General features: G+C 44.0%; 2 long non-coding RNA genes and 1 pseudogene across 2 annotated transcripts in view; 2 read left to right on the top strand and 1 right to left on the bottom strand.

Moving 5' to 3' along the window:
- The window catches only part of LOC141073985 (uncharacterized), a 51,774-nt pseudogene extending 41,737 nt beyond the window's left edge, over positions 1 to 10,037 (top strand).
- LOC141073987 (uncharacterized) lies at positions 4,060 to 4,791 on the bottom strand. Its single transcript, XR_012227104.1, has 3 exons — positions 4,694 to 4,791; positions 4,547 to 4,607; positions 4,060 to 4,185 (listed from the first exon to the last, which is right to left on the bottom strand). It is a non-coding gene; the product is annotated as an uncharacterized lncRNA (long non-coding RNA).
- A 5,936-nt stretch (positions 10,038 to 15,973) lies between the features above and the next one.
- Positions 15,974 to 19,759, top strand: part of LOC141073990 (uncharacterized) — a 344,900-nt gene continuing 341,114 nt past the window's right edge. Inside the window, exon 1 of the long non-coding RNA XR_012227107.1 lies at positions 15,974 to 16,209. This is a non-coding gene — a long non-coding RNA (uncharacterized lncRNA). The remainder of the gene's footprint in view (positions 16,210 to 19,759) is intronic.

Raw genomic sequence — 19,759 nt, forward strand, 5'->3', positions numbered from 1 at the left:
CACAAAATACTTAAGAAGTAACATTTCCCACATGTTTACTTTACATCAGCACAATTTTGGAACCAATATTTTTTTTTGTTAGGAAGTTATAAGGGTTAAAAGTTGATCAGCGATTTCTCATTATTACAACACCATTTTTTTTCAGGGGCCACATCACATTTGAAGTCACTTTGAGGGGTCTATATGATAGAAAATACCCAAAAGTGACACCATTCTAAAAACTGCACCCATGAAGGTGCTCAAAACCACATTCAAGAAGTTTATTAACCCTTCAGGTGCGTCAGAGGAATTTTTTGAATCTTTAAAAAATGAACATTTAACTTTTTTCACAATAAAATTACTTCAGGTCCATTTTTTTTATTTTAACAAGGGTAACAAGGAGAAATTGGACCATAAAAGTTATTGTGCAATTTGTCTTGAGTAGGCTGTTACCTGATATGTTGGGTGGAACCACTGTTTCGGCGCATGGCAGAGCTAAGAAGGGAAGGAGCGCCGTTTAACTTTTTCAGAGCAAAATTGGCTGGAATTGAGATCAGACGCCATGTTGCGTTTGGAGAGCCCCTGATGTGCCCAAACAGTGGAAACCCCCCACAAGTGACCCCATTTTGGAAACTAGACCCCCAAGGGACTTATCTAGATGCGTGGTGAGATCTTTGAACCCCCAAGCGCTTCACAGAAGTGTATAACGTACAGCCGTAAAATTATAAAATCATATTTTTTCCACAAAAATGATCTTTTCACCCCAATATTTATCTTCCTAAGGGAAACAGGACCACAATAGTTATTGTGTAATTTGTCCTGAGTACGCAGATACCCCATATGTGGGGGTAAACCACTGTGTGGGTGCATGGCAGAGCTCAGAAGGGAAGGAGCGCCGTTTGACTTTTTCAACGCGAAATTGGCTGGAATTGAAATCATACGCCATGTTGCATTTGGAGAGCCCCTGATGTGCCTGAACAGTGGAAACCCCCCACAAGTGACTCCATTTTGGAAACTAGACCCCCCCAAGGAACTTATCTAGATGTTTAGTGAGCATTTTGAACCCCCAAGTGCTTCACAGAAGCTTATAACGCCCTGGCGTGAAAATAAAAAAATCATATTTTTTCAACAAACATGATCTTTTAGTCCCCAATTATTTTATTTTTCCAAGGGTAAGAGGAGAAATTGGACCCCAAAAGTTGTCCAATTTGTCCTGAGTACGCTGGTACCCCATATGTGGTAGAAAACAATTGTATGGGCACACGTCATGGCTCGGAAGGGAAGTAGTGACATTTTTTACTGCAGACTTTGATGGAATGGTCTGCGGTTGTCATGTCCCGTTTGGAGAGCCCCTGATGTGCCTAAACAGTGGAACCCCCCACAAGTGACCCCATTTTGGAAACTAGACCCCCCAAGGAACTTATCTAGATGTGTGGTGAGCACTTTGAACCCACAAGTGCTACACAAAATTTCATAACGTAGAGCCATAAAAATAAATAAATCATATTTTTTTTTCCACAAAAATGATTTTTCACCCCCAATTTTTTATTTTTGCAAGGGTAACAGGAGAAATTGGACCCCAAAAGTTGTTGTGCAATTTGTCCTGAGTAGGCTGATACCCTATATGTGGGGGTAGTCACTGTTTGGGCACATGGCAGAGCTTGTAAGGGAAGGAGCACCGTTTGACTTTTTCAACGCAGAATTGGCTGGAATTGAGATCAGACGCCATGTCACGTTTGGAGAGCACCTGATGTGCCCAAACAGTGGAAACACCCAATTCTACCTACAACACTAACCCCAACACACCCCTAACCCTAATGGGAAAATGGAAATAAATACATTTTTTTATTTTATTATTTTTCCCTAACTAAGGGGGTGATAACGGGGGGTTTGATTTACTATTTATGGCGGTTTTTATGTTTGGCAGCTGTCACACGCTAAAAAATGCTTTTTATTGTAAAAATAGATTTTGCATCACCACATTTTGAGAGCTATAACTTTTCCGTATTTTGACCCACTGAGTCATGTGAGGTCTTATTTTTTGCGGGACGAGTTGACATTTTTATTGGTACCATTTACAGGCACGTGACATTTTTTGATCGCTTTTTATTCCAATTTTTGGGAAGCAGAATGAACAAAAACCAGCATTTCATTAATTTCTTTTGGGGGGGGGCGTTTATACCGTTCCGTGTGTGGTAAAATTGATAAAGCGGTTTTATTCTTCGGATCAGTACGATTGCAGCAATACCTGATTTATTTTTTGTTATGTTTTGGCGCTTTTATACAATAAAAACAATTTTATATAAATAATTGTTTCTGCATCTGCGAGCTATAACTTTTTACTTTTTTAGCTGATGATGCTGTATGGCGGCTCATTTTTTGCGGAACAAGATGACTTTTCAGCGGTACCATTTTTATTTATATCCGTCTTTTTGATTGCGCGTTATTGCACTTTTTGTTCGGTGGTATGATGATAAAGCATTGTTTTTTGCCTTTTTTTGAAGGAGTTCACTAAAGGGGTTAACTAGTGGGACAGTTTTATAGGGCGGGTCGTTACGGACGTGGCAATACTAAATATATGTACTTTTGTTTTTTGTTATTTACAAAAAAAAGAAATTATTAGGAAATTTTTTTTAAATTTATTTAGGAATTTTCTAAAAATTATTTTTACGCGTTTTTTTTTCTTTATTACGTTGTCCCAGGGGGGGACATCACTATACAGTGTCAGATCGCTGATCTGACATTTTGCAATGCACTGTGTCATCAGCGATCTGACAGGCAGTGCAGGTGGCTTCTCAGCGCCTGCTCTCAGCAGGCACTGAGAAGCCACCTCCCTTCAGGACCCGGAACGCCCCCGTGGCCATCTTGGATCCAGGGGCCTGAAGTGAGGAGGCCCTCAGAACAACACGAGCACATTGCTTTGTTCTGAGGGTCTCAGGGAAGCGCACAGGGAGCCCGCTCCCTGCACGATTCTCCCTTATGCTCCGGGAAAATCTGCGATCATATTTGATCGCAGTGTGATGGGGGTTATTGTGCTGGGAGTGGTCTGTGACCGCTCCTGGCACTTAGTGCCGGTTGACATCTGTGATAATCGCCCCGTGGGCGCAGCTGATCGCAATGGCGTACTATCCCAATCGGTCATACGGGTCCGGGTTACCTGGATGGGATAGTACGTCATATGTCAGGAAGGGGTTAAGAAATACTATAGATATGCGGTAAATACACTAAATGACACTGATATATGCATTACTAAACGTCTATGTGTATGGCTGGGCAGAGTAGTCAGGGGCACCCATACACTTAAGGAGATGATTAAATCGATAATGAAGCCATACTGTATCTTGGATATATACTGTGTAGGATGATGCCGAGTCAGCAGCGTTCAGGCCGGCTGCGCTGATCCTAACACCTGCTTGAAAAGGAAAGAGCTGCCGCCCTATGTCTGCGTGATGTCACTACACTGCCGGCTCTCTTCTATTGCAGAAAAGAGTGATATTATCCAATGCGTTTCTGAGGCTTCGGTGTCCTTCATCAGGGATCCCTTCTTTTTTGCAATAGAAGAGCCGGCAGTGTAGTGACATCACGCAGACATAGGGCGGCAGCTTTTTCCTTTTCAAGCAGGTGGCAGGAACATAGTGCAAATCCAGGACACAGTACGGCTTCATAATCATGATCACCTCCTTAAGTGTACGTGTGCCCCAGCCTGCTCTACCCAGCCATACATGGAGACGTTCAGTAATTCATAGATCAGGGTCATCTGTGTATGTAGGGCATATCTGCTGTATATATTTACTGCATTTCTACACGTTAAGCCATAGAGCAGGCAGGTGCTGTATGCAGATTCTTGACCCTGTCACGCAGTGGTAATGCCAGTGCATTCATCAAATTTACGTCCCTGTAATATACATTTATTCCCGCCTGCAGGAGATGTGTTCAATAGAAAAAATAAAGACGCGCACTCGTGCTGTAGGAGGAGGTGCTGACTGAACGTGGATATACCACAGGTAAAAGTCAACGGGTAGACAGTCGCACTCAAAATTGAATGTCACTTGCATCAGAGTCATTAAAGGAATTATTATGATTTTTATTAATTTTTTTTCAATAAATCAAGAAAAGTGAAAAAACACCGCAAACAGAGATCAGATTCCAAACATGAGTATTACACGGTTACGTTTCGACCTATACCTAGGTCTTTCTCAAACCATACTGCAAGATAAACATGCAAAGAAAAATTATTTACCACACTAAACAAAGTGATCAAGATAATGTACAAAAGGCTAGAGACATAGTGGACATAAATATATACAAAATTAATGAAATTTAAAAAGGGTGTATGCTGAAAAACCCTATAGATACAAAATATATAAACATCTATATGTGCACACATAGGACTACACATGGATCTGCGCAATAACAGGAATGCAGTGTAAGACAAGAAGATGGTCATAGGAGATATTGCAGACTATTGGCAAACAAATATACAGTACTAATCATAATGTGCTTGGATAAATGGAAAACGAAGCTGGGTGGTGGAGAAAGGAAAGTATAGCAAACATGAGATACTAACCTCAATAGGAGTGTCAAGGTATATGGAAAGAGGACAATTTTTCAGAGTCCCAAAGTAAGGGCTGTGGGGAAAAAAAAAAAAAGGAGAGATCATAAGAAAAAAGGAACAGAGGGTAAGCAGGGCGCCAGGGGGTGCTGCTGTACTGACCTGTGGCAAGAGAGCGGCAGGGATCTGCAGTGTTGTGGGTGGAGGCAAGAATGCCTCGGTTTATATATGTTGAGAGTCACTATGAGGCTGGGAGGAGGCCGCTCTCTTGCCACAGGTCAGTACAGCAGCACCCCCTGGCGCCTTGCTTACCCTCTGTTCCTTTTTTCTTATGATCTCTCCTTTTTTTTTTTTCCCCCACAGCCCTTACTTTGGGACTCTGAAAAATTGTCCTCTTTCCATATACCTTGACACTCCTATTGAGGTTAGTATCTCATGTTTGCTATACTTTCCTTTCTCCACCACCCAGCTTCGTTTTCCATTTATCCAAGCACATTATGATTAGTACTGTATATTTGTTTGCCAATAGTCTGCAATATCTCCTATGACCATCTTCTTGTCTTACACTGCATTCCTGTTATTGCGCAGATCCATGTGTAGTCCTATGTGTGCACATATAGATGTTTATATATTTTGTATCTATAGGGTTTTTCAGCATACACCCTTTTTAAATTTTATTAATTTTGTATATATTTATGTCCACTATGTCTCTAGCCTTTTGTACATTATCTTGATCACTTTGTTTAGTGTGGTAAATAATTTTTCTTTGCATTTTTATCTTGCAGTATGGTTTGAGAAAGACCTAGGTATAGGTCGAAACGTAACCGTGTAATACTCCTGTTTGGAATCTGATCTCTGTTTGCGGTGTTTTTTCACTTTTCTTGATTTATTGAAAAAAAATTAATAAAAATCATAATAATTCCTTTAATGACTCTGATGCAAGTGACATTCAATTTTGAGTGCGACTGTCTACCCGTTGACTTTTACCTGTAGGAAATGTCTTGGCATGGCTCCAGCCCTGGTGTCATGGAGTCACTCCACGTCATAAATTACATTATTTTTGATCCTAAGGAATTCAGATTACTGCACAATCTCTCCTGAAATGGGGAGCAATATTATTTTCTGTAATCTTCTGGTCAGGATCCATAGTAGCTCCAATGGTCCACCATAAATGAGGGCAACTCTGGTTTACTGTTGTTGGGGATGCAAATTTTTTTTTATTCTTTGCTGATTGGGTTACAGTTCTTCGCTTTGTATGATTTGTGGAGGGATCGGCCTGTCTCACTTATGTGAGTCTGTAACTCCCTCATAGTCTTTAACATAAGCTCTCCATTACCTCTTCCAAATGCCCGAGATCTAAATTCAAGACATCTCAGCTCTGCACTATTATACACAGTTCTCTATAAATGTGTAATATTTCTTCTTGAAACTCATCTGACAGAAAATATTGGACCTTACAATAGTTTAGATTGTGACATCACCGAGCCCCATACTCTAATTACCCCAGAGAGGTTTCACCACTAGCTGCTCATTTATTACTGATGGAGACTGTGGAGTTAGACAATAATACATCTACTGAAATGATCAATCTTCAGTTTTCGACTACAGTAGTTAGTGCCCAAAATGCTGATTTAACCACTTCTCGCAGCCAGTTTTGTCTTCCTAATCAGACCCCAATTTTCAAATCTGACATGTATCAATTTATGTGGTGATAACTGTGAAATTCATCACAATGGATAATAGGAAACAAATTGACATTACAAGTTATTTTCCAACTTCTCTTGAATGCGACAAAACCCTATATACGGTTGTACACTACTGTCTTGGCACATGGCAGGGTTAAGAAGGGAAAGAGCGCCATTAAGCTGTATGAAGGCAAATTTTGCAGGAATAGTTTGCCGACAAAATTTATTGGGGGCATTGTACGTGGTCAATTGGCAGCTCAAAAGATGTCCACCATGAAGAGGCTTGGCGCTATCTACTCCATTTTCCAGATCCAAGGGATTGTCTTGCTCATCACCCTTTAACCCTTCTACATGGATCTGGACTTACACAAAGACCCCTAGGCTTGGGCGATGGTGTTACCTGCTGTTTTGTGGTGTGAAATAGCAAGAAGAATAGATAGTCGAGTCAGGACCAGGAGAGGAGAGAAAATAAAAAGTTATACGATGCAAGAGTAGTCCGTAAACAGAGCGGGTTCATAACAGGAAGCAAATGCACAAGCCGGGAGCTGAGCACCGAGGACCGAACCGGAGCAGGCCAACGCTGTATCTGACAGCCTTCGGTAATATGCTTCAAGCTTTAGTACGGTGCGGTGCTTTCCAATTGGCTGAAGCAGGGAGCAGATAACTTCACCTGGACAGCACCCACACATACTGCCAGACTGGCCGGTACTAACTGGTCCCAGGCACCCTAATCTTAGTGGCTGAACAGTGCCTGTGCCGCCTACAGCTTCTGTTTCTAATGTCGCCTCCATCACCGCTGCTGCCTGCAGAATGAATAAGATGGCACCTGGTGACAGAAGCAGATGTCACAGGAGCAGATCCTGGAGAAAATGGGACATACCGTTTGCGGAAGTCTCAATATGACAAAATGTCAGAAATCCAGAGCAGTAGAAATCCTCATAAAGTGACTACATTTTGGAAATTATAACCCTCGGTCAAGTAATCTATAAGAGTAGTGACTATTTTGACTTCACAGGGACTTTGCGGAAATTAGCACACAGTGGATGTTGGAGAGTGAAGATTAGAAATATGCCATATTATTGCCCAGCACATAATGTCCGGATTGTGCTCCACTAGACACGCACATAGAAAACTAAGTGGGTCCTTCTCATTACAGTGATGCCGAATATAGGGATGGTAAATGTGGTTTAGGTACACTGCAAAGCTCAGAAGCGAGGGGGAGATTTGACTTGGAAAGAGTGCATTTTGCTGGCTTTGTTTATGGAAGCCATGTTGCTTTTCAAGAGTCTTTGAGCCATTAATAATGTGGACATCTGTTTTTTCAATGACAGATGATGGACCTGAGTGGGAACTTGTTTTATGTGAGATGAGTAGGAGTTGTTATTGGTGGTATTTTCGCCTACATATCATTGATGGGTTGCTTTTTATTTATTATATTTGGGAGGCAGAATGAACAAACAGTTGAACACCACACACTACTGGTTCATCCTCTAACTTTTTGTATTAGACTGTGAACTGTCATTGACTTAGACAGTCATTCAATAATTTTACATAACTTGCCATTTTTACAGACAGTTTAAGTAGCCATTTTCAAAAATATAAAATTCTAGGATATTATATTCAAAATAATTGTTTTTTTCTTAGCAGATGACTCTACCAGGAGATCAGGACAGCTGATATCTTCAATTTTTAAATCAGATGATCGCAAAATCCCACAGGATGCAACTGAAGTCATTGCCATTGCTCCAGATATACCAGCATCCCTTTACAGTAAAGATCTGTCATCTGATCCTATGAAACAGGTCCCATCTTCTGATTCATTACTGACTACTAAGGAAAATCAAAGTCACAAAAGAGGCATTAAAAAACAAACTGCTCCTAAAGCAAAGAAGTCATTTTCACATTCAGAATATAGAAATAGTTTTCCCCTCAAAAAGTCGTTTCTTAAACATCAACAAAATCACACAACGGAGAAGAGATTTTCTTGCTCCAAGTGTGGGAAATGCTTTAACTGGAATTCAGAACTTGTTAGGCATGAGAGAACTCACACAGAGGAGAAACATTTTTCCTGTTCAGAATGTGGGAAATATTTTAAACATAAACCTAATCTTGTTAGACACCAGAGAACTCACACAGGGGAGAAGCCTTTTTCCTGTTCAGAATGTGGGAAGTATTTTAACCAGAGATCATCTTTGGTTAAGCACCAGAGAATTCACACAGGGGAGAAGCCTTTTTCCTGTTCTGAATGTGGGAAATGTTTTATACAGAAATCAGATTTTGTTAATCACCAGAGAAGTCACACACGGGAGAAGCCTTTTTGCTGTTCAGAATGTGGGATGTGTTTTCACCAGAAATCAAGTCTAGTTATTCACCAGCGAACCCACATAGGGGAGATGCCTTTTTCCTGTTCAGAATGTGGGAAGTGTTTTAACCAGAATTCAGATTTGGTTAATCACCATAGAACTCACACAGGGGAGAAGCCTTTTTCCTGTTCAGAATGTGGGAAATGGTTTACACATAAATCAAATGTTGTTAGGCACCAGAGAACTCACACAAGGGAGTAGCCATTTTCCTGTTCATAATAATAATAATAATCGTTATTTATATAGCGCCAACATATTCCACAGCGTTGACAGTTTAACAGTTTCAAACACAACAGTCGTAACAACGTTAACAATAATACAATAATTAAAGCAAAATAAAACGACCCTGCTCATGAGAGCTTACAATCTACAGGGTGGGCCATTTATATGGATACACCTAAATAAAATGGGAATGCTTGGTGACCCAGAGCGGCTCACTGAATTTGCAGAATGGGCAAAGCAAAAATTGGAACAGGACCCTCAGTTTACACAGAACATTATGTTCAGTGATGAGGCAAACTTTTTTGGGTGGGCCATTTATATGGATACACCTAAATAAAACAGGAATGGTGACAGTTTTCTTGCTTATGGTGTCTTGCATTGAAATCTGCTGCAGTGACCCCGGTAAAGCCTGTTTCACACTTCCGTTTTTTAAAATCCGTCAAAATCCGTTGTTTTCCGTAAAAAAACGGATCCGCCATTTTTTGCAGGATCCGTTTTTTTTGTCCCATAGACTTCCATTACGGTTACCGCGGATCCGTCAAAAAAACGGATCCGTTTTTAAAAAACGGATCCGTTTGCATCAGTTTCCGTCAAAAAAACGGAAACGGATCCGTTTGGCGGACACAAAAACGGAAGTGTGAAACAGGCCTTAGGCGTTCAACAGACATCAACACAATTTCTATCAGCTCCTCACGTGTTAACCTTTGCAACATGTCAATGGCTGTAAACAAAGAGAAACTTGAAAATAACTCATGAAAGAATAAAGTTATGTTAAAACCAAGAACACTATTGTTTTTCTTGTGAAATTCTCAATAAGATTGATGTGTCACATGACCCTCTTCCCATTGAAAAAAATAAAGTTGGATCCAAAATGGCCACCATGGTCACCACCCATCTTGAAAAGTTTTCCACCTCCCATATACTAATGTGCCACAAACAGGAAGCTGATATCACCAACCATTCCCATTTTATTTAGGTGTATCCATATAAATGGCCCACCCTGTACAATGAGGTGAGGGAGATACAAAGTACAGGTGTATATTTACAATGATAGTCCAGTCATCTTGAGGGAGTGGCGGTTAGATAGAGATAGTGAATTGGCTACATATGCACACTTACAAATAAAATGGTTTTTGATTAGGGAATGTGATAGGCTGCTCTGAACAAATGTGTTTTGAGGGAATGCCTAAAACTGGGCAAGTTGTGGCTGGTCCAAATTTCTTGTGGTAGAGCATTCTAGAGGATTGACGCAACAAGGGAGAAATCTTGGCGTTGGGAGTGGGAGGTATGGATTAGTGCAGAGGTTAGTCAAAAGTCATTTAAAGAGCACAGCGATCGGCTAGGCCGATAGACAGAAATGAAGCAGGAGATGTAAGGGGGTGCCGCACTGTGGAGAGCTTTGTGGGTGAGAACAAGTACTTTGAATTGGATCCTATAATGAATGGGCAGCCAGTATAACGACTGGCGAAGAGCGGACGCGTCCGAGTACCTATTAGCCAGATGGACAACCCTGGCTTCTGCATTAAGGATGGATTGGAGAGGGGAAAGTCAAGTGAGGGGGAGGCCAATTAATAGAGCATTACAGTAGACCAGGCGGGAGTGTATCAGGGCAACAGTGAGGGTTTCTATTGTTTCCATGTTGAGAAAAGTGCGGATTCTAGAGATGCTCTTTAGGTGTAAGCGGCAAGAGCGGGCAAGAGATTGTATATGGGAGGTGACGGAGAGATTGGTGTCAAACATAACACCCAGACAGCACGCCTGCTGCTGGGGTATAATTATAGTGCCACCCACGGAGAGGGAAATGTCAGATTTAAGGAGTTTAGTAGACAGTGGGAGCGGAAGAAGTTCAGTTTTGGAAAGGTTGAGTTTCAGATAGAGAGCGGACATGATGTTGGAGACTGTGGACAGACAGTCACTGGCGTTCTGTAGTACAGCGGGGGTAAGGTCAGGGGATGACATGTATAGTTGTGTGTCATCAGCATAAAGATGGTACTGAAACCCAAATCTGCTTATAGTCTATCCAATTGGGGCCGTGTAGAGAGAGAAGCAAAGGGGGCCAAGTACTGAGCCCTGAGGTACCCCAACAGTGAGAGGAAGAGGAGATAAAGTGGAGCCAGCGAACAAAACACTGAAGGAGCGGTCAGAGAGATAGGAAGAGAACCAGGAGAGAGCAGTGTCATTAATGCCTTGTGACTGTCAAAAGTAAAAGAAAAGTCAAAGATGCTATAGGATTTTTACAGGATGAAAATGATGAAATGGTAAGACAGGATGTTGAGAAGGCTGAACTTTTAAATTCCTATTTTGCATCTGTTTTCTCTCAGAAAGGAAATGTAACACCAACTGTTATTCACTGTCCTATTAAGGGAATAGAAGAATCCAGGATATCTATAAACAGAAAGATAGTGAGGAAACACTTAGCTAACCTAAATGAATTCAAGTCTCCAGGTCCAGATGAATTACACCCCAGAGTACTGAAGGAGATAGCAGAAGAAATTTCTGAACCACTCTCCATAATCTTTGAAAATTCTTGGAGAACAGGAGAAGTGCCAGAAGACTGGAGAAGAGCAAATGTTGTTCCTATCTTCAAAAAGGGGAAGAAGGTGGACCCAGGCAACTATAGGCCGGTGAGTCTGACTTCTATACCAGGAAAGATCTTTGAACAAATTATTAAACAACATGTAAGTCAATACCTGGATAAGAATGAAGTGATCAAACAGAGTCAGCATGGGTTTGTATGTAACACAGCACGCACAGTATGTAACACAGCCCGCATAGTATATAGCACAGCCCACATCTTCCCCTCCCGAGAATGGCCCCAAAGTCCAGTAGTCACTGTTATAGTAAAAAAACACTATCCTCACCTCTCATGCCTGCGCTGCTCCTGGCTCTTGTCTCACCAGCTGCCGATGCACTGCCTGGCACACAGTGAGTGCGCGATGACATCATCGCGCACCCGCAGTGTCAGAGGCAGAGCGGGGAATGATGGGAGAGGGAGCATCAGCTAACACTCTCTCCTCCAGCATTGCTTAGAACTGTACCAACAGATGCCGGTATAGTTCAGTGTGGTGGTGGAGGGGGGTCAGTGCTGGCAGCTGGCGGGCTCCCCTGCCTCACAGGCCCCATTGCATCTGTGTGATGTGCTGCTAGCTGGGTGCCCCTGGGGGAACGGGGGCCCTAGGCAGATGCCTGGTCTGCCTGCCCCTAACGCCAGCCCTGGCTATAAGGTGCGTGGGGTTCCCGATCAGCACGATAGGCAACTGTTAGGTGGATTCATAACTGGCTTAGTGATCGGACCCAAAGAGTGGTCCTAAATGACTGCACATCCAGTTGGAAGAATGTCTCAAGTGGGGTACCACAGGGCTCTGTCCTGGGCCCTGTATTGTTCAACATCTTTATCAACGATTTAGATGAAGGAATTGAGGGTAAACTGATTACATTTGCTGATGACACAAAGCTAGGAGGGATAGCTAATACTAGAGAAGAGAGAGAGAGGATTCAAAAAAATATAAATAAATTGGAGCAGTGGGCAGCAACTAACAGAATGGTTTTTAACAGGGAAAAATGCAAAGTACTACATCTGGGCAATAAAAATAAAAAAAGCATATACAGAATGGGAGGAATAGGGCTAAGCAACAGCTCATGTGAAAAAGTCTTGGGTATACTAATAGATCACAGACTGAATATGAGTCAACAGTGTGATGCAGCAGCAAAAAAGGCAAATGCAATTCTAGGATGTATTAACAGAAGCATACAGTCTAGATCACGTGAAGTCATTATTTCCCTCTACTCCTCTTTGGTCAGACCTCATCTGGAATATTGTGTCCAGTTTTGGGCACCACATTTTAAAAAAGACATCAACAAACTGGAGCAAGTTCAGAAAAGAGCGACCAGAATGGTGACCGGTCTGCAAACCCTGTCTTATGAGGAAAGGTTGCAGGATTTGGGAATGTTTAGCTTGCAAAAGAGAAGACTGAGAGGAGACTTAATTGCTGTCTACAAATATCTAAAGGGCTGTCACATTGTAGAAGGATCAACTTTATTCTCATTTGCACAAGGAAAGACTAGAAGCAATGGGATGAAACTGAATGGGAGGAGACACAGATTAGATATTAGAAAAAACTTTTTGACAGTTAGAGTGATCAATGAGTGGAACAGGCTGCCACGAGAAGTGGTGAGTTCTCCTTCAATGGAAGTCTTCAAACAGAGGCTGGACAGACATCTGACTGGGATGATTTAGCGAATCCTGCTTTGAGCAGGGGGTTGGACCAGATGGCCCAGGAGGTCCCTTCCAACTCTACGATTCTATGATTCTATGACTGGAGTCTAGAGAGTAGGAGATGGTGGTCAACAGTGTCGAAAGTTGCAGAAAGGTAAAGAAAAATGAGCAGAGAGTGGTCACCGTTACATTTTGCCATCAGAAGGTCATTGGTCACTTTAATGAGTGCAGTTTCTGTCGAATGTAGGGGGCAGAAGCCGGACTGTGAAGGGTCTAGAAGGGAGTGAATGGAGAGGTAACAGGTTAGGTGGGAGTAGACCATGCGCTTCAAGAGTTTAGAGATGAAGGGGAGATTGGAGACTGGTCTGTAGTTGTTTGTGGAGGATGGGTCGAGAGCGGGTTTCTTTAATAATGGAATAATGATAGTGTGTTTGAAAGAGGAGGAGAAAATGTCCGAGGAGAGGGAGAGATTAAAGATTGTAGTTGGGTGGCTTGTGACGTCTAGAGAGAGAGACTGGAGTAGATGTGAGGGAATGGGGTCAGTAGTTCACGTAGTTGCACAAGAAGAGAGGAGCCTGGAGACGACTTCTTCTGTGATGGGATCAAATGTGGAGAGTGAGCCAGGGGAAATGCAGGGAGGGATGAGACTCACAGCACCTGGTGTCTGGGAGCGGATTTCCTGATGTATTATCTATTTTCTCTGTAAAGTGGGAGGCCAGGTCATCAGCACAAATGTCTGTGATAAGGGCTTGTGCTTTCGGCCTGAGGAGGGAGTGAAAGGGGTCAAAAAAGTTTCTTGGGGTTGTCGGATAGTGAGGAGATCAGGGTGGTGAAGTAGGGCTGATTGGCGAGGTGAAGGTCAGAGCTATAGGTTCTTAACATAAATTTGAAGTGGATGAAGTCTTCTGGTGGGAGAGTTTTCCTCCATAAGGGATGGTGGACCAGGGTTGGAGAAGATGTCCCCTAAAATCAGTAGGAGTAGGAAGATAAAGAGCAAGTAGTTATTGGAATTGTCAGAAGTTTTTTTGTGCGATGTGTTTAGGCAAGATGGGCTGAGGTTTTTCAGGAAGTTGAGAATTGCATGGGAGCTGTACATGCAGTGGCGGATTATAATGAGGTCAATTTGGGCAGTTGCCCCGGGCCCAGTGGGGTTAAGGGGCCCACAGCCCAGGCCAGTAAATTGCCCCATTATAATCCGCCACCGCGCAGGGCCAGATTATAGGCAGGGCAGGCGGGGTTTCAGCCCCGGGGCCCCCACCACAAGAGCTTCTAAGGGGGCCCCCACCACATTCCTGCTGGCTGCTGCAATGGCACTCCATCTTCTCCCCACCTAAAAGTGAGTGACCGTGGGGGCGGCATTATGTGCTCTGCTACCAGCAGCATCTACAAGTAGCGTGAACGCTGATGCTGCTGGTAGCGTGCAAAGGCTTGTGATGAGATCACAGGAGGTAAGGTGTCAGGACCCCCGATCATGTGACCCCTGTCTCCTCCCCTCCTGTGACCTCATCACAGGTCCTGTGCGCACAGCACAGAGCACTGAGAGCAGCCATGTATGTGGAGTGCGGCTCTGCGGGTGGAGGTCAGTGCTGGAGGCTCCATTATTCTCTATGTGGAGTGCGGCTCTGCGGGTGGAGGTCGGTGCTGGAGGCCCCATTATTCTCTATGTGGAGTGCGGCTCTGCGGGTGGAGGTCGGTGCTGGAGGCCCCATTATTCTCTATGTGGAGTGCGGCTCTGCAGGTGGAGGTCGGTGCTGGAGGCTCCATTATTCTCTATGTGTAGTGCGGCTCTGCGGGTGGAGGTCGGTGCTGGAGGCCCCATTATTCTCTATGTGGAGTGCGGCTCTGCGGGTGGAGGTCGGTGCTGGAGGCCCCATTATTCTCTATGTGGAGTGTGGCTCTGCGGGTGGAGGTCGGTGCTGGAGGCTCCATTATTCTCTATGTGGAGTGCGGCTCTGTGGGTGGAGGTCAGTGCTGGAGGCTCCATTATTCTCTATGTGGAGTGCGGCTCTGCGGGTGGAGGTCAGTGCCGGAGGCTCCATTATTCTCTATGTGGAGTGCGGCTCTGCGGGTGGAGGTCGGTGCTGGAGGCTCCATTATTCTCTATGTGGAGTGCGGCTCTGCGGGTGGAGGTCGGTGCTGGAGGCTCCATTATTCTCTATGTGGAGTGCGGCTCTGCGGGTGGAGGTCGGTGCTGGAGGCCCCATTATTCTCTATGTGGAGTGTGGCTCTGCGGGTGGAGGTCGGTGCTGGAGGCTCCATTATTCTCTATGTGGAGTGCGGCTCTGCGGGTGGAGGTCGGTGCTGGAGGCTCCATTATTCTCTATGTGGAGTGCGGCAGTGCGGGTGGAGGTCGGTGCTGGAGGCCCCATTATTCTCTATGTGGAGTGCGGCTCTGCGGGTGGAGGTCAGTGCCGGAGGCTCCATTATTCTCTATGTGGAGTGCGGCTCTGCGGGTGGAGGTCGGTGCTGGAGGCTCCATTATTCTCTATGTGGAGTGCGGCTCTGCGGGTGGAGGTCGGTGCTGGAGGCCCCATTATTCTCTATGTGGAGTGCGGCTCTGCGGGTGGAGGTCGGTGCTGGAGGCTCCATTATTCTCTATGTGGAGTGCGGCTCTGCGGGTGGAGGTCGGTGCTGGAGGCTCCATTATTCTCTATGTGGAGTGCGGCTCTGCGGGTGGAGGTCGGTGCTGGAGGCTCCATTCTCTATGTGGAATGCGGCTCTGCGGGTGGAGGTCAGTGCTAGAGGCTCCATTATTCTCTATGTGGAGTGCGGCTCTGCGGGTGGAGGTCGGTGCTGGAGGCTCCATTATTCTCTATGTGGAGTGTGGCTCTGCGGGTGGAGGTCGGTGCTGGAGGCTCCATTATTCTCTATGTGGAGTGGGGCTCTGCAGGTGGAGGTCGGTGCTGGAGGCTCCATTATTCTCTATGTGGAGTGGGGCTCTGCAGGTGGAGGTCGGTGCTGGAGGCTCCATTATTCTCTATGTGGAGTGCGGCTCTGCGGGTGGAGGTCGGTGCTGGAGGCCCCATTATTCTCTATGTAGAGTGTGGCTCTGCGGGTGGAGGTCGGTGCTGGAGGCCCCATTATTCTCTATGTAGAGTGTGGCTCTACGATTCGTGACCCCCGTCACGTGACGAGGGGGGCCCACAGAGTCTGAACTGCCCCGGGCCCTGGCTACCCTTAATCCACCCCTGTGTACATGGGAGAGGGAAGTATATAGGGGCTGATGTGTATGAGTCTTCATGGAGGGGGATGGGGCAATGAATGTGGATGGCAAGGGAACACAGGGGGATAGAAATAAAGCACATGGCTAAAAGGGAGAGCAAAGTGTGAGTTACCTGGCTCCTGCCCTGACTAACTGCCATGGATTAACTGCTTCATCTAGAGGCTTAGCTGCTGGGATGCTTTGCTGAGGAGATGCGTGCACCCCACACTGCGTGCACACCTTAGAATGCTTCTAAATTTATAGGCCACACTACAGGGTCAGGAGAGAGGGATTGTGGGAGCTCATTTGGGATAATTTAGCAGCTGTTTCAACACCAGGGGGTGGATAGATGATAAAAACACTTGTCCTGGCACCATCTCTATGCTATAACACCTTTCCCAAGATAATATCTACAATGACCCCAGCCATGGATGTACAGCAGTGAGTATTGAGTACAATGTAACAGATGAATTATAGAAATAATTCAGCAAGCAAAGTTCTATGTTATATGCCATTAAAGTTGTTACAGGATAACTTGGCAGTAGTTGATAGCAGAGTTCTATGTTCTATACCATTAAAAGAAATGTTGCAGGATGATAAACAGCAGAGGACAGCAAGCAGAGGTTGTACCATTAAAAGAAATGTTGCAGGATGATAAACAGCAGAGGACAGCAAGCAGAGGTTGTACCATTTAAAGAAATGTTGCAGGATGATAAACAGCGGAGAACAGCAAGCAGAGGTTGTACCTGTGTGAAGAGAGAAGATGGATGTTAATTCCCTACCATGGATTAATTGCTTCTTCTAGATGTTTAGCTGCTGGAATGCTTTGCTGAGGGAATGCGTGCACCCACAGAATGTGGGAAATGTTTTACACAGAAATTAAATTTTGTTAAGCACCAGAGAACTCACACAGGGGAGAAGCCATTTTTCCTGTTTAGAATGCGGGAAATGTTTTAGCCAAAAACCAGATTTTGTTATGCAGCAGAGAACCCACACAGGATAGAAGCCTTTTTCATGTTCAGAATGTGGGAAATGTTTTAACCGGAAAGCGCATCTGGATGGCCACTAGAGAACTCACACAGGGGAGAAGCCTTTTTCATGTTCAGAATGTGGGAAATTTTTCTTTTATTTTTTATATGTATTTAACTGTTTTTATTGATTTGGAAGTTTTAATAAGGGGAGGAGTGAGGAGAGAAATGTAAGGTTTTAGGAAAAGGGGGAGGGGGTACAATAAGGAGAGGGGGAGGAAAGGGAAGGGAAATGGGGTGACAATAAAAGCTAGAAAACTCCAAATATACATTTCCATAGCTTTGCATATGAAATTTATGCAGATGTAAACTGTATAAGCTTTATCTAACATAAGTTTATATCATGAAAAGACTGTTGGCACTTAATGATCAGTATAAAAAAAAAAAAAGGTTATATGTTGACCAGATCTGTTGGAGTATTCCATCAGCCGTACCGTAGCGCAGATGTTTATTATTTGGACAATAAAGTATATCTTTGGTTTAAGCCGTAACAGGAATTGATTTCCATTTGTCCCATTTCTTTGCGTGTTTCTTTAAGTTATCATTAATAATAGCGAAGCGTAGTTCCAAAGAGTAGTGCGAAGAGATTTTCTCCAAAATGTCTGAAAACTTTGGCACATCCACTCTTTTCCAGTACAATGCCCGGGAATTCCTAACCACCAGGAAAATATGTATTATAACAAACCTTATCGAAGGGTCGAACTCTTCAAGGTCAATAGAGAGAAGAGCGGCCTTTGGAGTTAACGGGTAATGCCTCTTGAGAAGGGAGTCCGTATATATCGATACCTGTTTCCACAGGCTTTTAACTTTAGAAGATTACCATGTAGTCCGCAATTTCTCCAACATAAGGGTGAGTTCTTTTGGTCAATATGAGCTAGGTGAGAAGGGGTGTAACGCCATCTAACGAGGGTTTTATAGGAAGCCTCGTGAAGGATCATAGAAATATTGGACGAATATGAGTTTCTGATAGCGTTTTCCCATTGTTCGTGGTTAATAGAATATTTAGTTCTGATTCCCACTTTACCATATACGAGTTTTTATGGAAGGTATTATCTTTATTTAAAAAACTATAAAGATTTTTGGTGCTCCATAAAAATTTATTATTAGATTTTCTAATAATATGGCAATAATTTCTGCCTTCGGATTTTTGTTGCTTATAAATTTACCAATGCTATCTTTTAGAATTAAAAAGAACATAAAGGGACACTTATAAATCACAAGACTCACCGCGTGCAGAGAAACACAGGGGAAGAGCTCGGAGCTGGGGGGCAACAGGGTGAAGACACTGACAACAGATCAGCAGGCAAGGCTGAGATACAAAGGAAACCATTGCCACCCGCTCTCCAGACACTAGTCTAAAGGCACGGAGCTGCAGCAGCTATAACAGAAGGAATGAAGTGCACGGCAGTCCTGTACTCGAGCTGTCCTCGCTGAGACAGTAAGACAACAAACGCTGTGCTATCTAAATAATCGCACATTGGCCTTAAGAGAAATACAGCATCAAACATAATCCCCTCAAGATATTAACCAAAACCCATCTCTAGATGTATAACTTTCATGTAATTCTCGTTACTTTTACTGAACTCTCGATATATAATTTTGCTGAAATCTCGTCACATAATTCTTTATATAACCCTTACTGATCGCCCGGACATTTAAAGGGCAGGTGTCTGTTAAGTAAAACTTGACTCTCGGGGCCTTCGGGAGGCGGAGCTTGAAGATGGCCGCATTTTAATAGAGCTCCCTGACAGCAGATTGAATCCGCTGCCATCACACCGCAGCACTGAGCGGGGCAGCAGGGATAAGGCCCGGGCAAGGTTCCCCTGATAGCGGGACCAGCTCTCCGGGAATCCCAGAGGTCCTAGGCGCAGGCGTCGCTGACATCCACGCGAAACGTGGATTCCAATACATGGGGCACACGCTGGAGTGCTCACCGCAGCATCACCGGATTGCAAGGTAACCGGGGCAGTTACATGTGAGGCAGATATTCAATAGCGACGCCACTGCCAAACCTACACAAGCTCATCAGGTCTCTTTTTCACTATGGAAAAATTCATAGCCAAATCTGGAAAATCCAATAGATCCTCGACTAGGCACCAGAATACTACCTCCCCACCTAAGATGACCGCTGATGCAAAAAGAAGGTGTTTGCTATAATTTAGTAAATATTTATGCACCTAATGGTCCAGACTCGCAGTTTCAGACTCAGTTACTCTCTAAGTTGGCAGGTTGGGACACAACCAATTTGATAATTGGGGGGGACTTTAATGAAGCACATGATATGTCTATAGATAGATCAGGATTACACAACCATGGAGCTACAATACATGAAGGTTCCACCCGTTGTTGGAACTAGTTAAAGCTAAGTTTGCGTCTTGGAGTAGGCTCCCATTATCTGTGGCTGGACGCATTAACCTGACTAAAATGATATTACTCCCTAAATTTAGCTACTCCCTTCAGCACAGTGCGGTAGCCGTGCCCAAGTCCTTTTTTGTTACTCTTAATTCTCTAG

This window comes from Dendrobates tinctorius, unplaced genomic scaffold (assembly GCF_039654945.1).
Source record: "Dendrobates tinctorius isolate UK_male_01 unplaced genomic scaffold, ASM3965494v1 ptg000321l, whole genome shotgun sequence".
Lineage (NCBI taxonomy): Eukaryota > Metazoa > Chordata > Amphibia > Anura > Dendrobatidae > Dendrobates > Dendrobates tinctorius.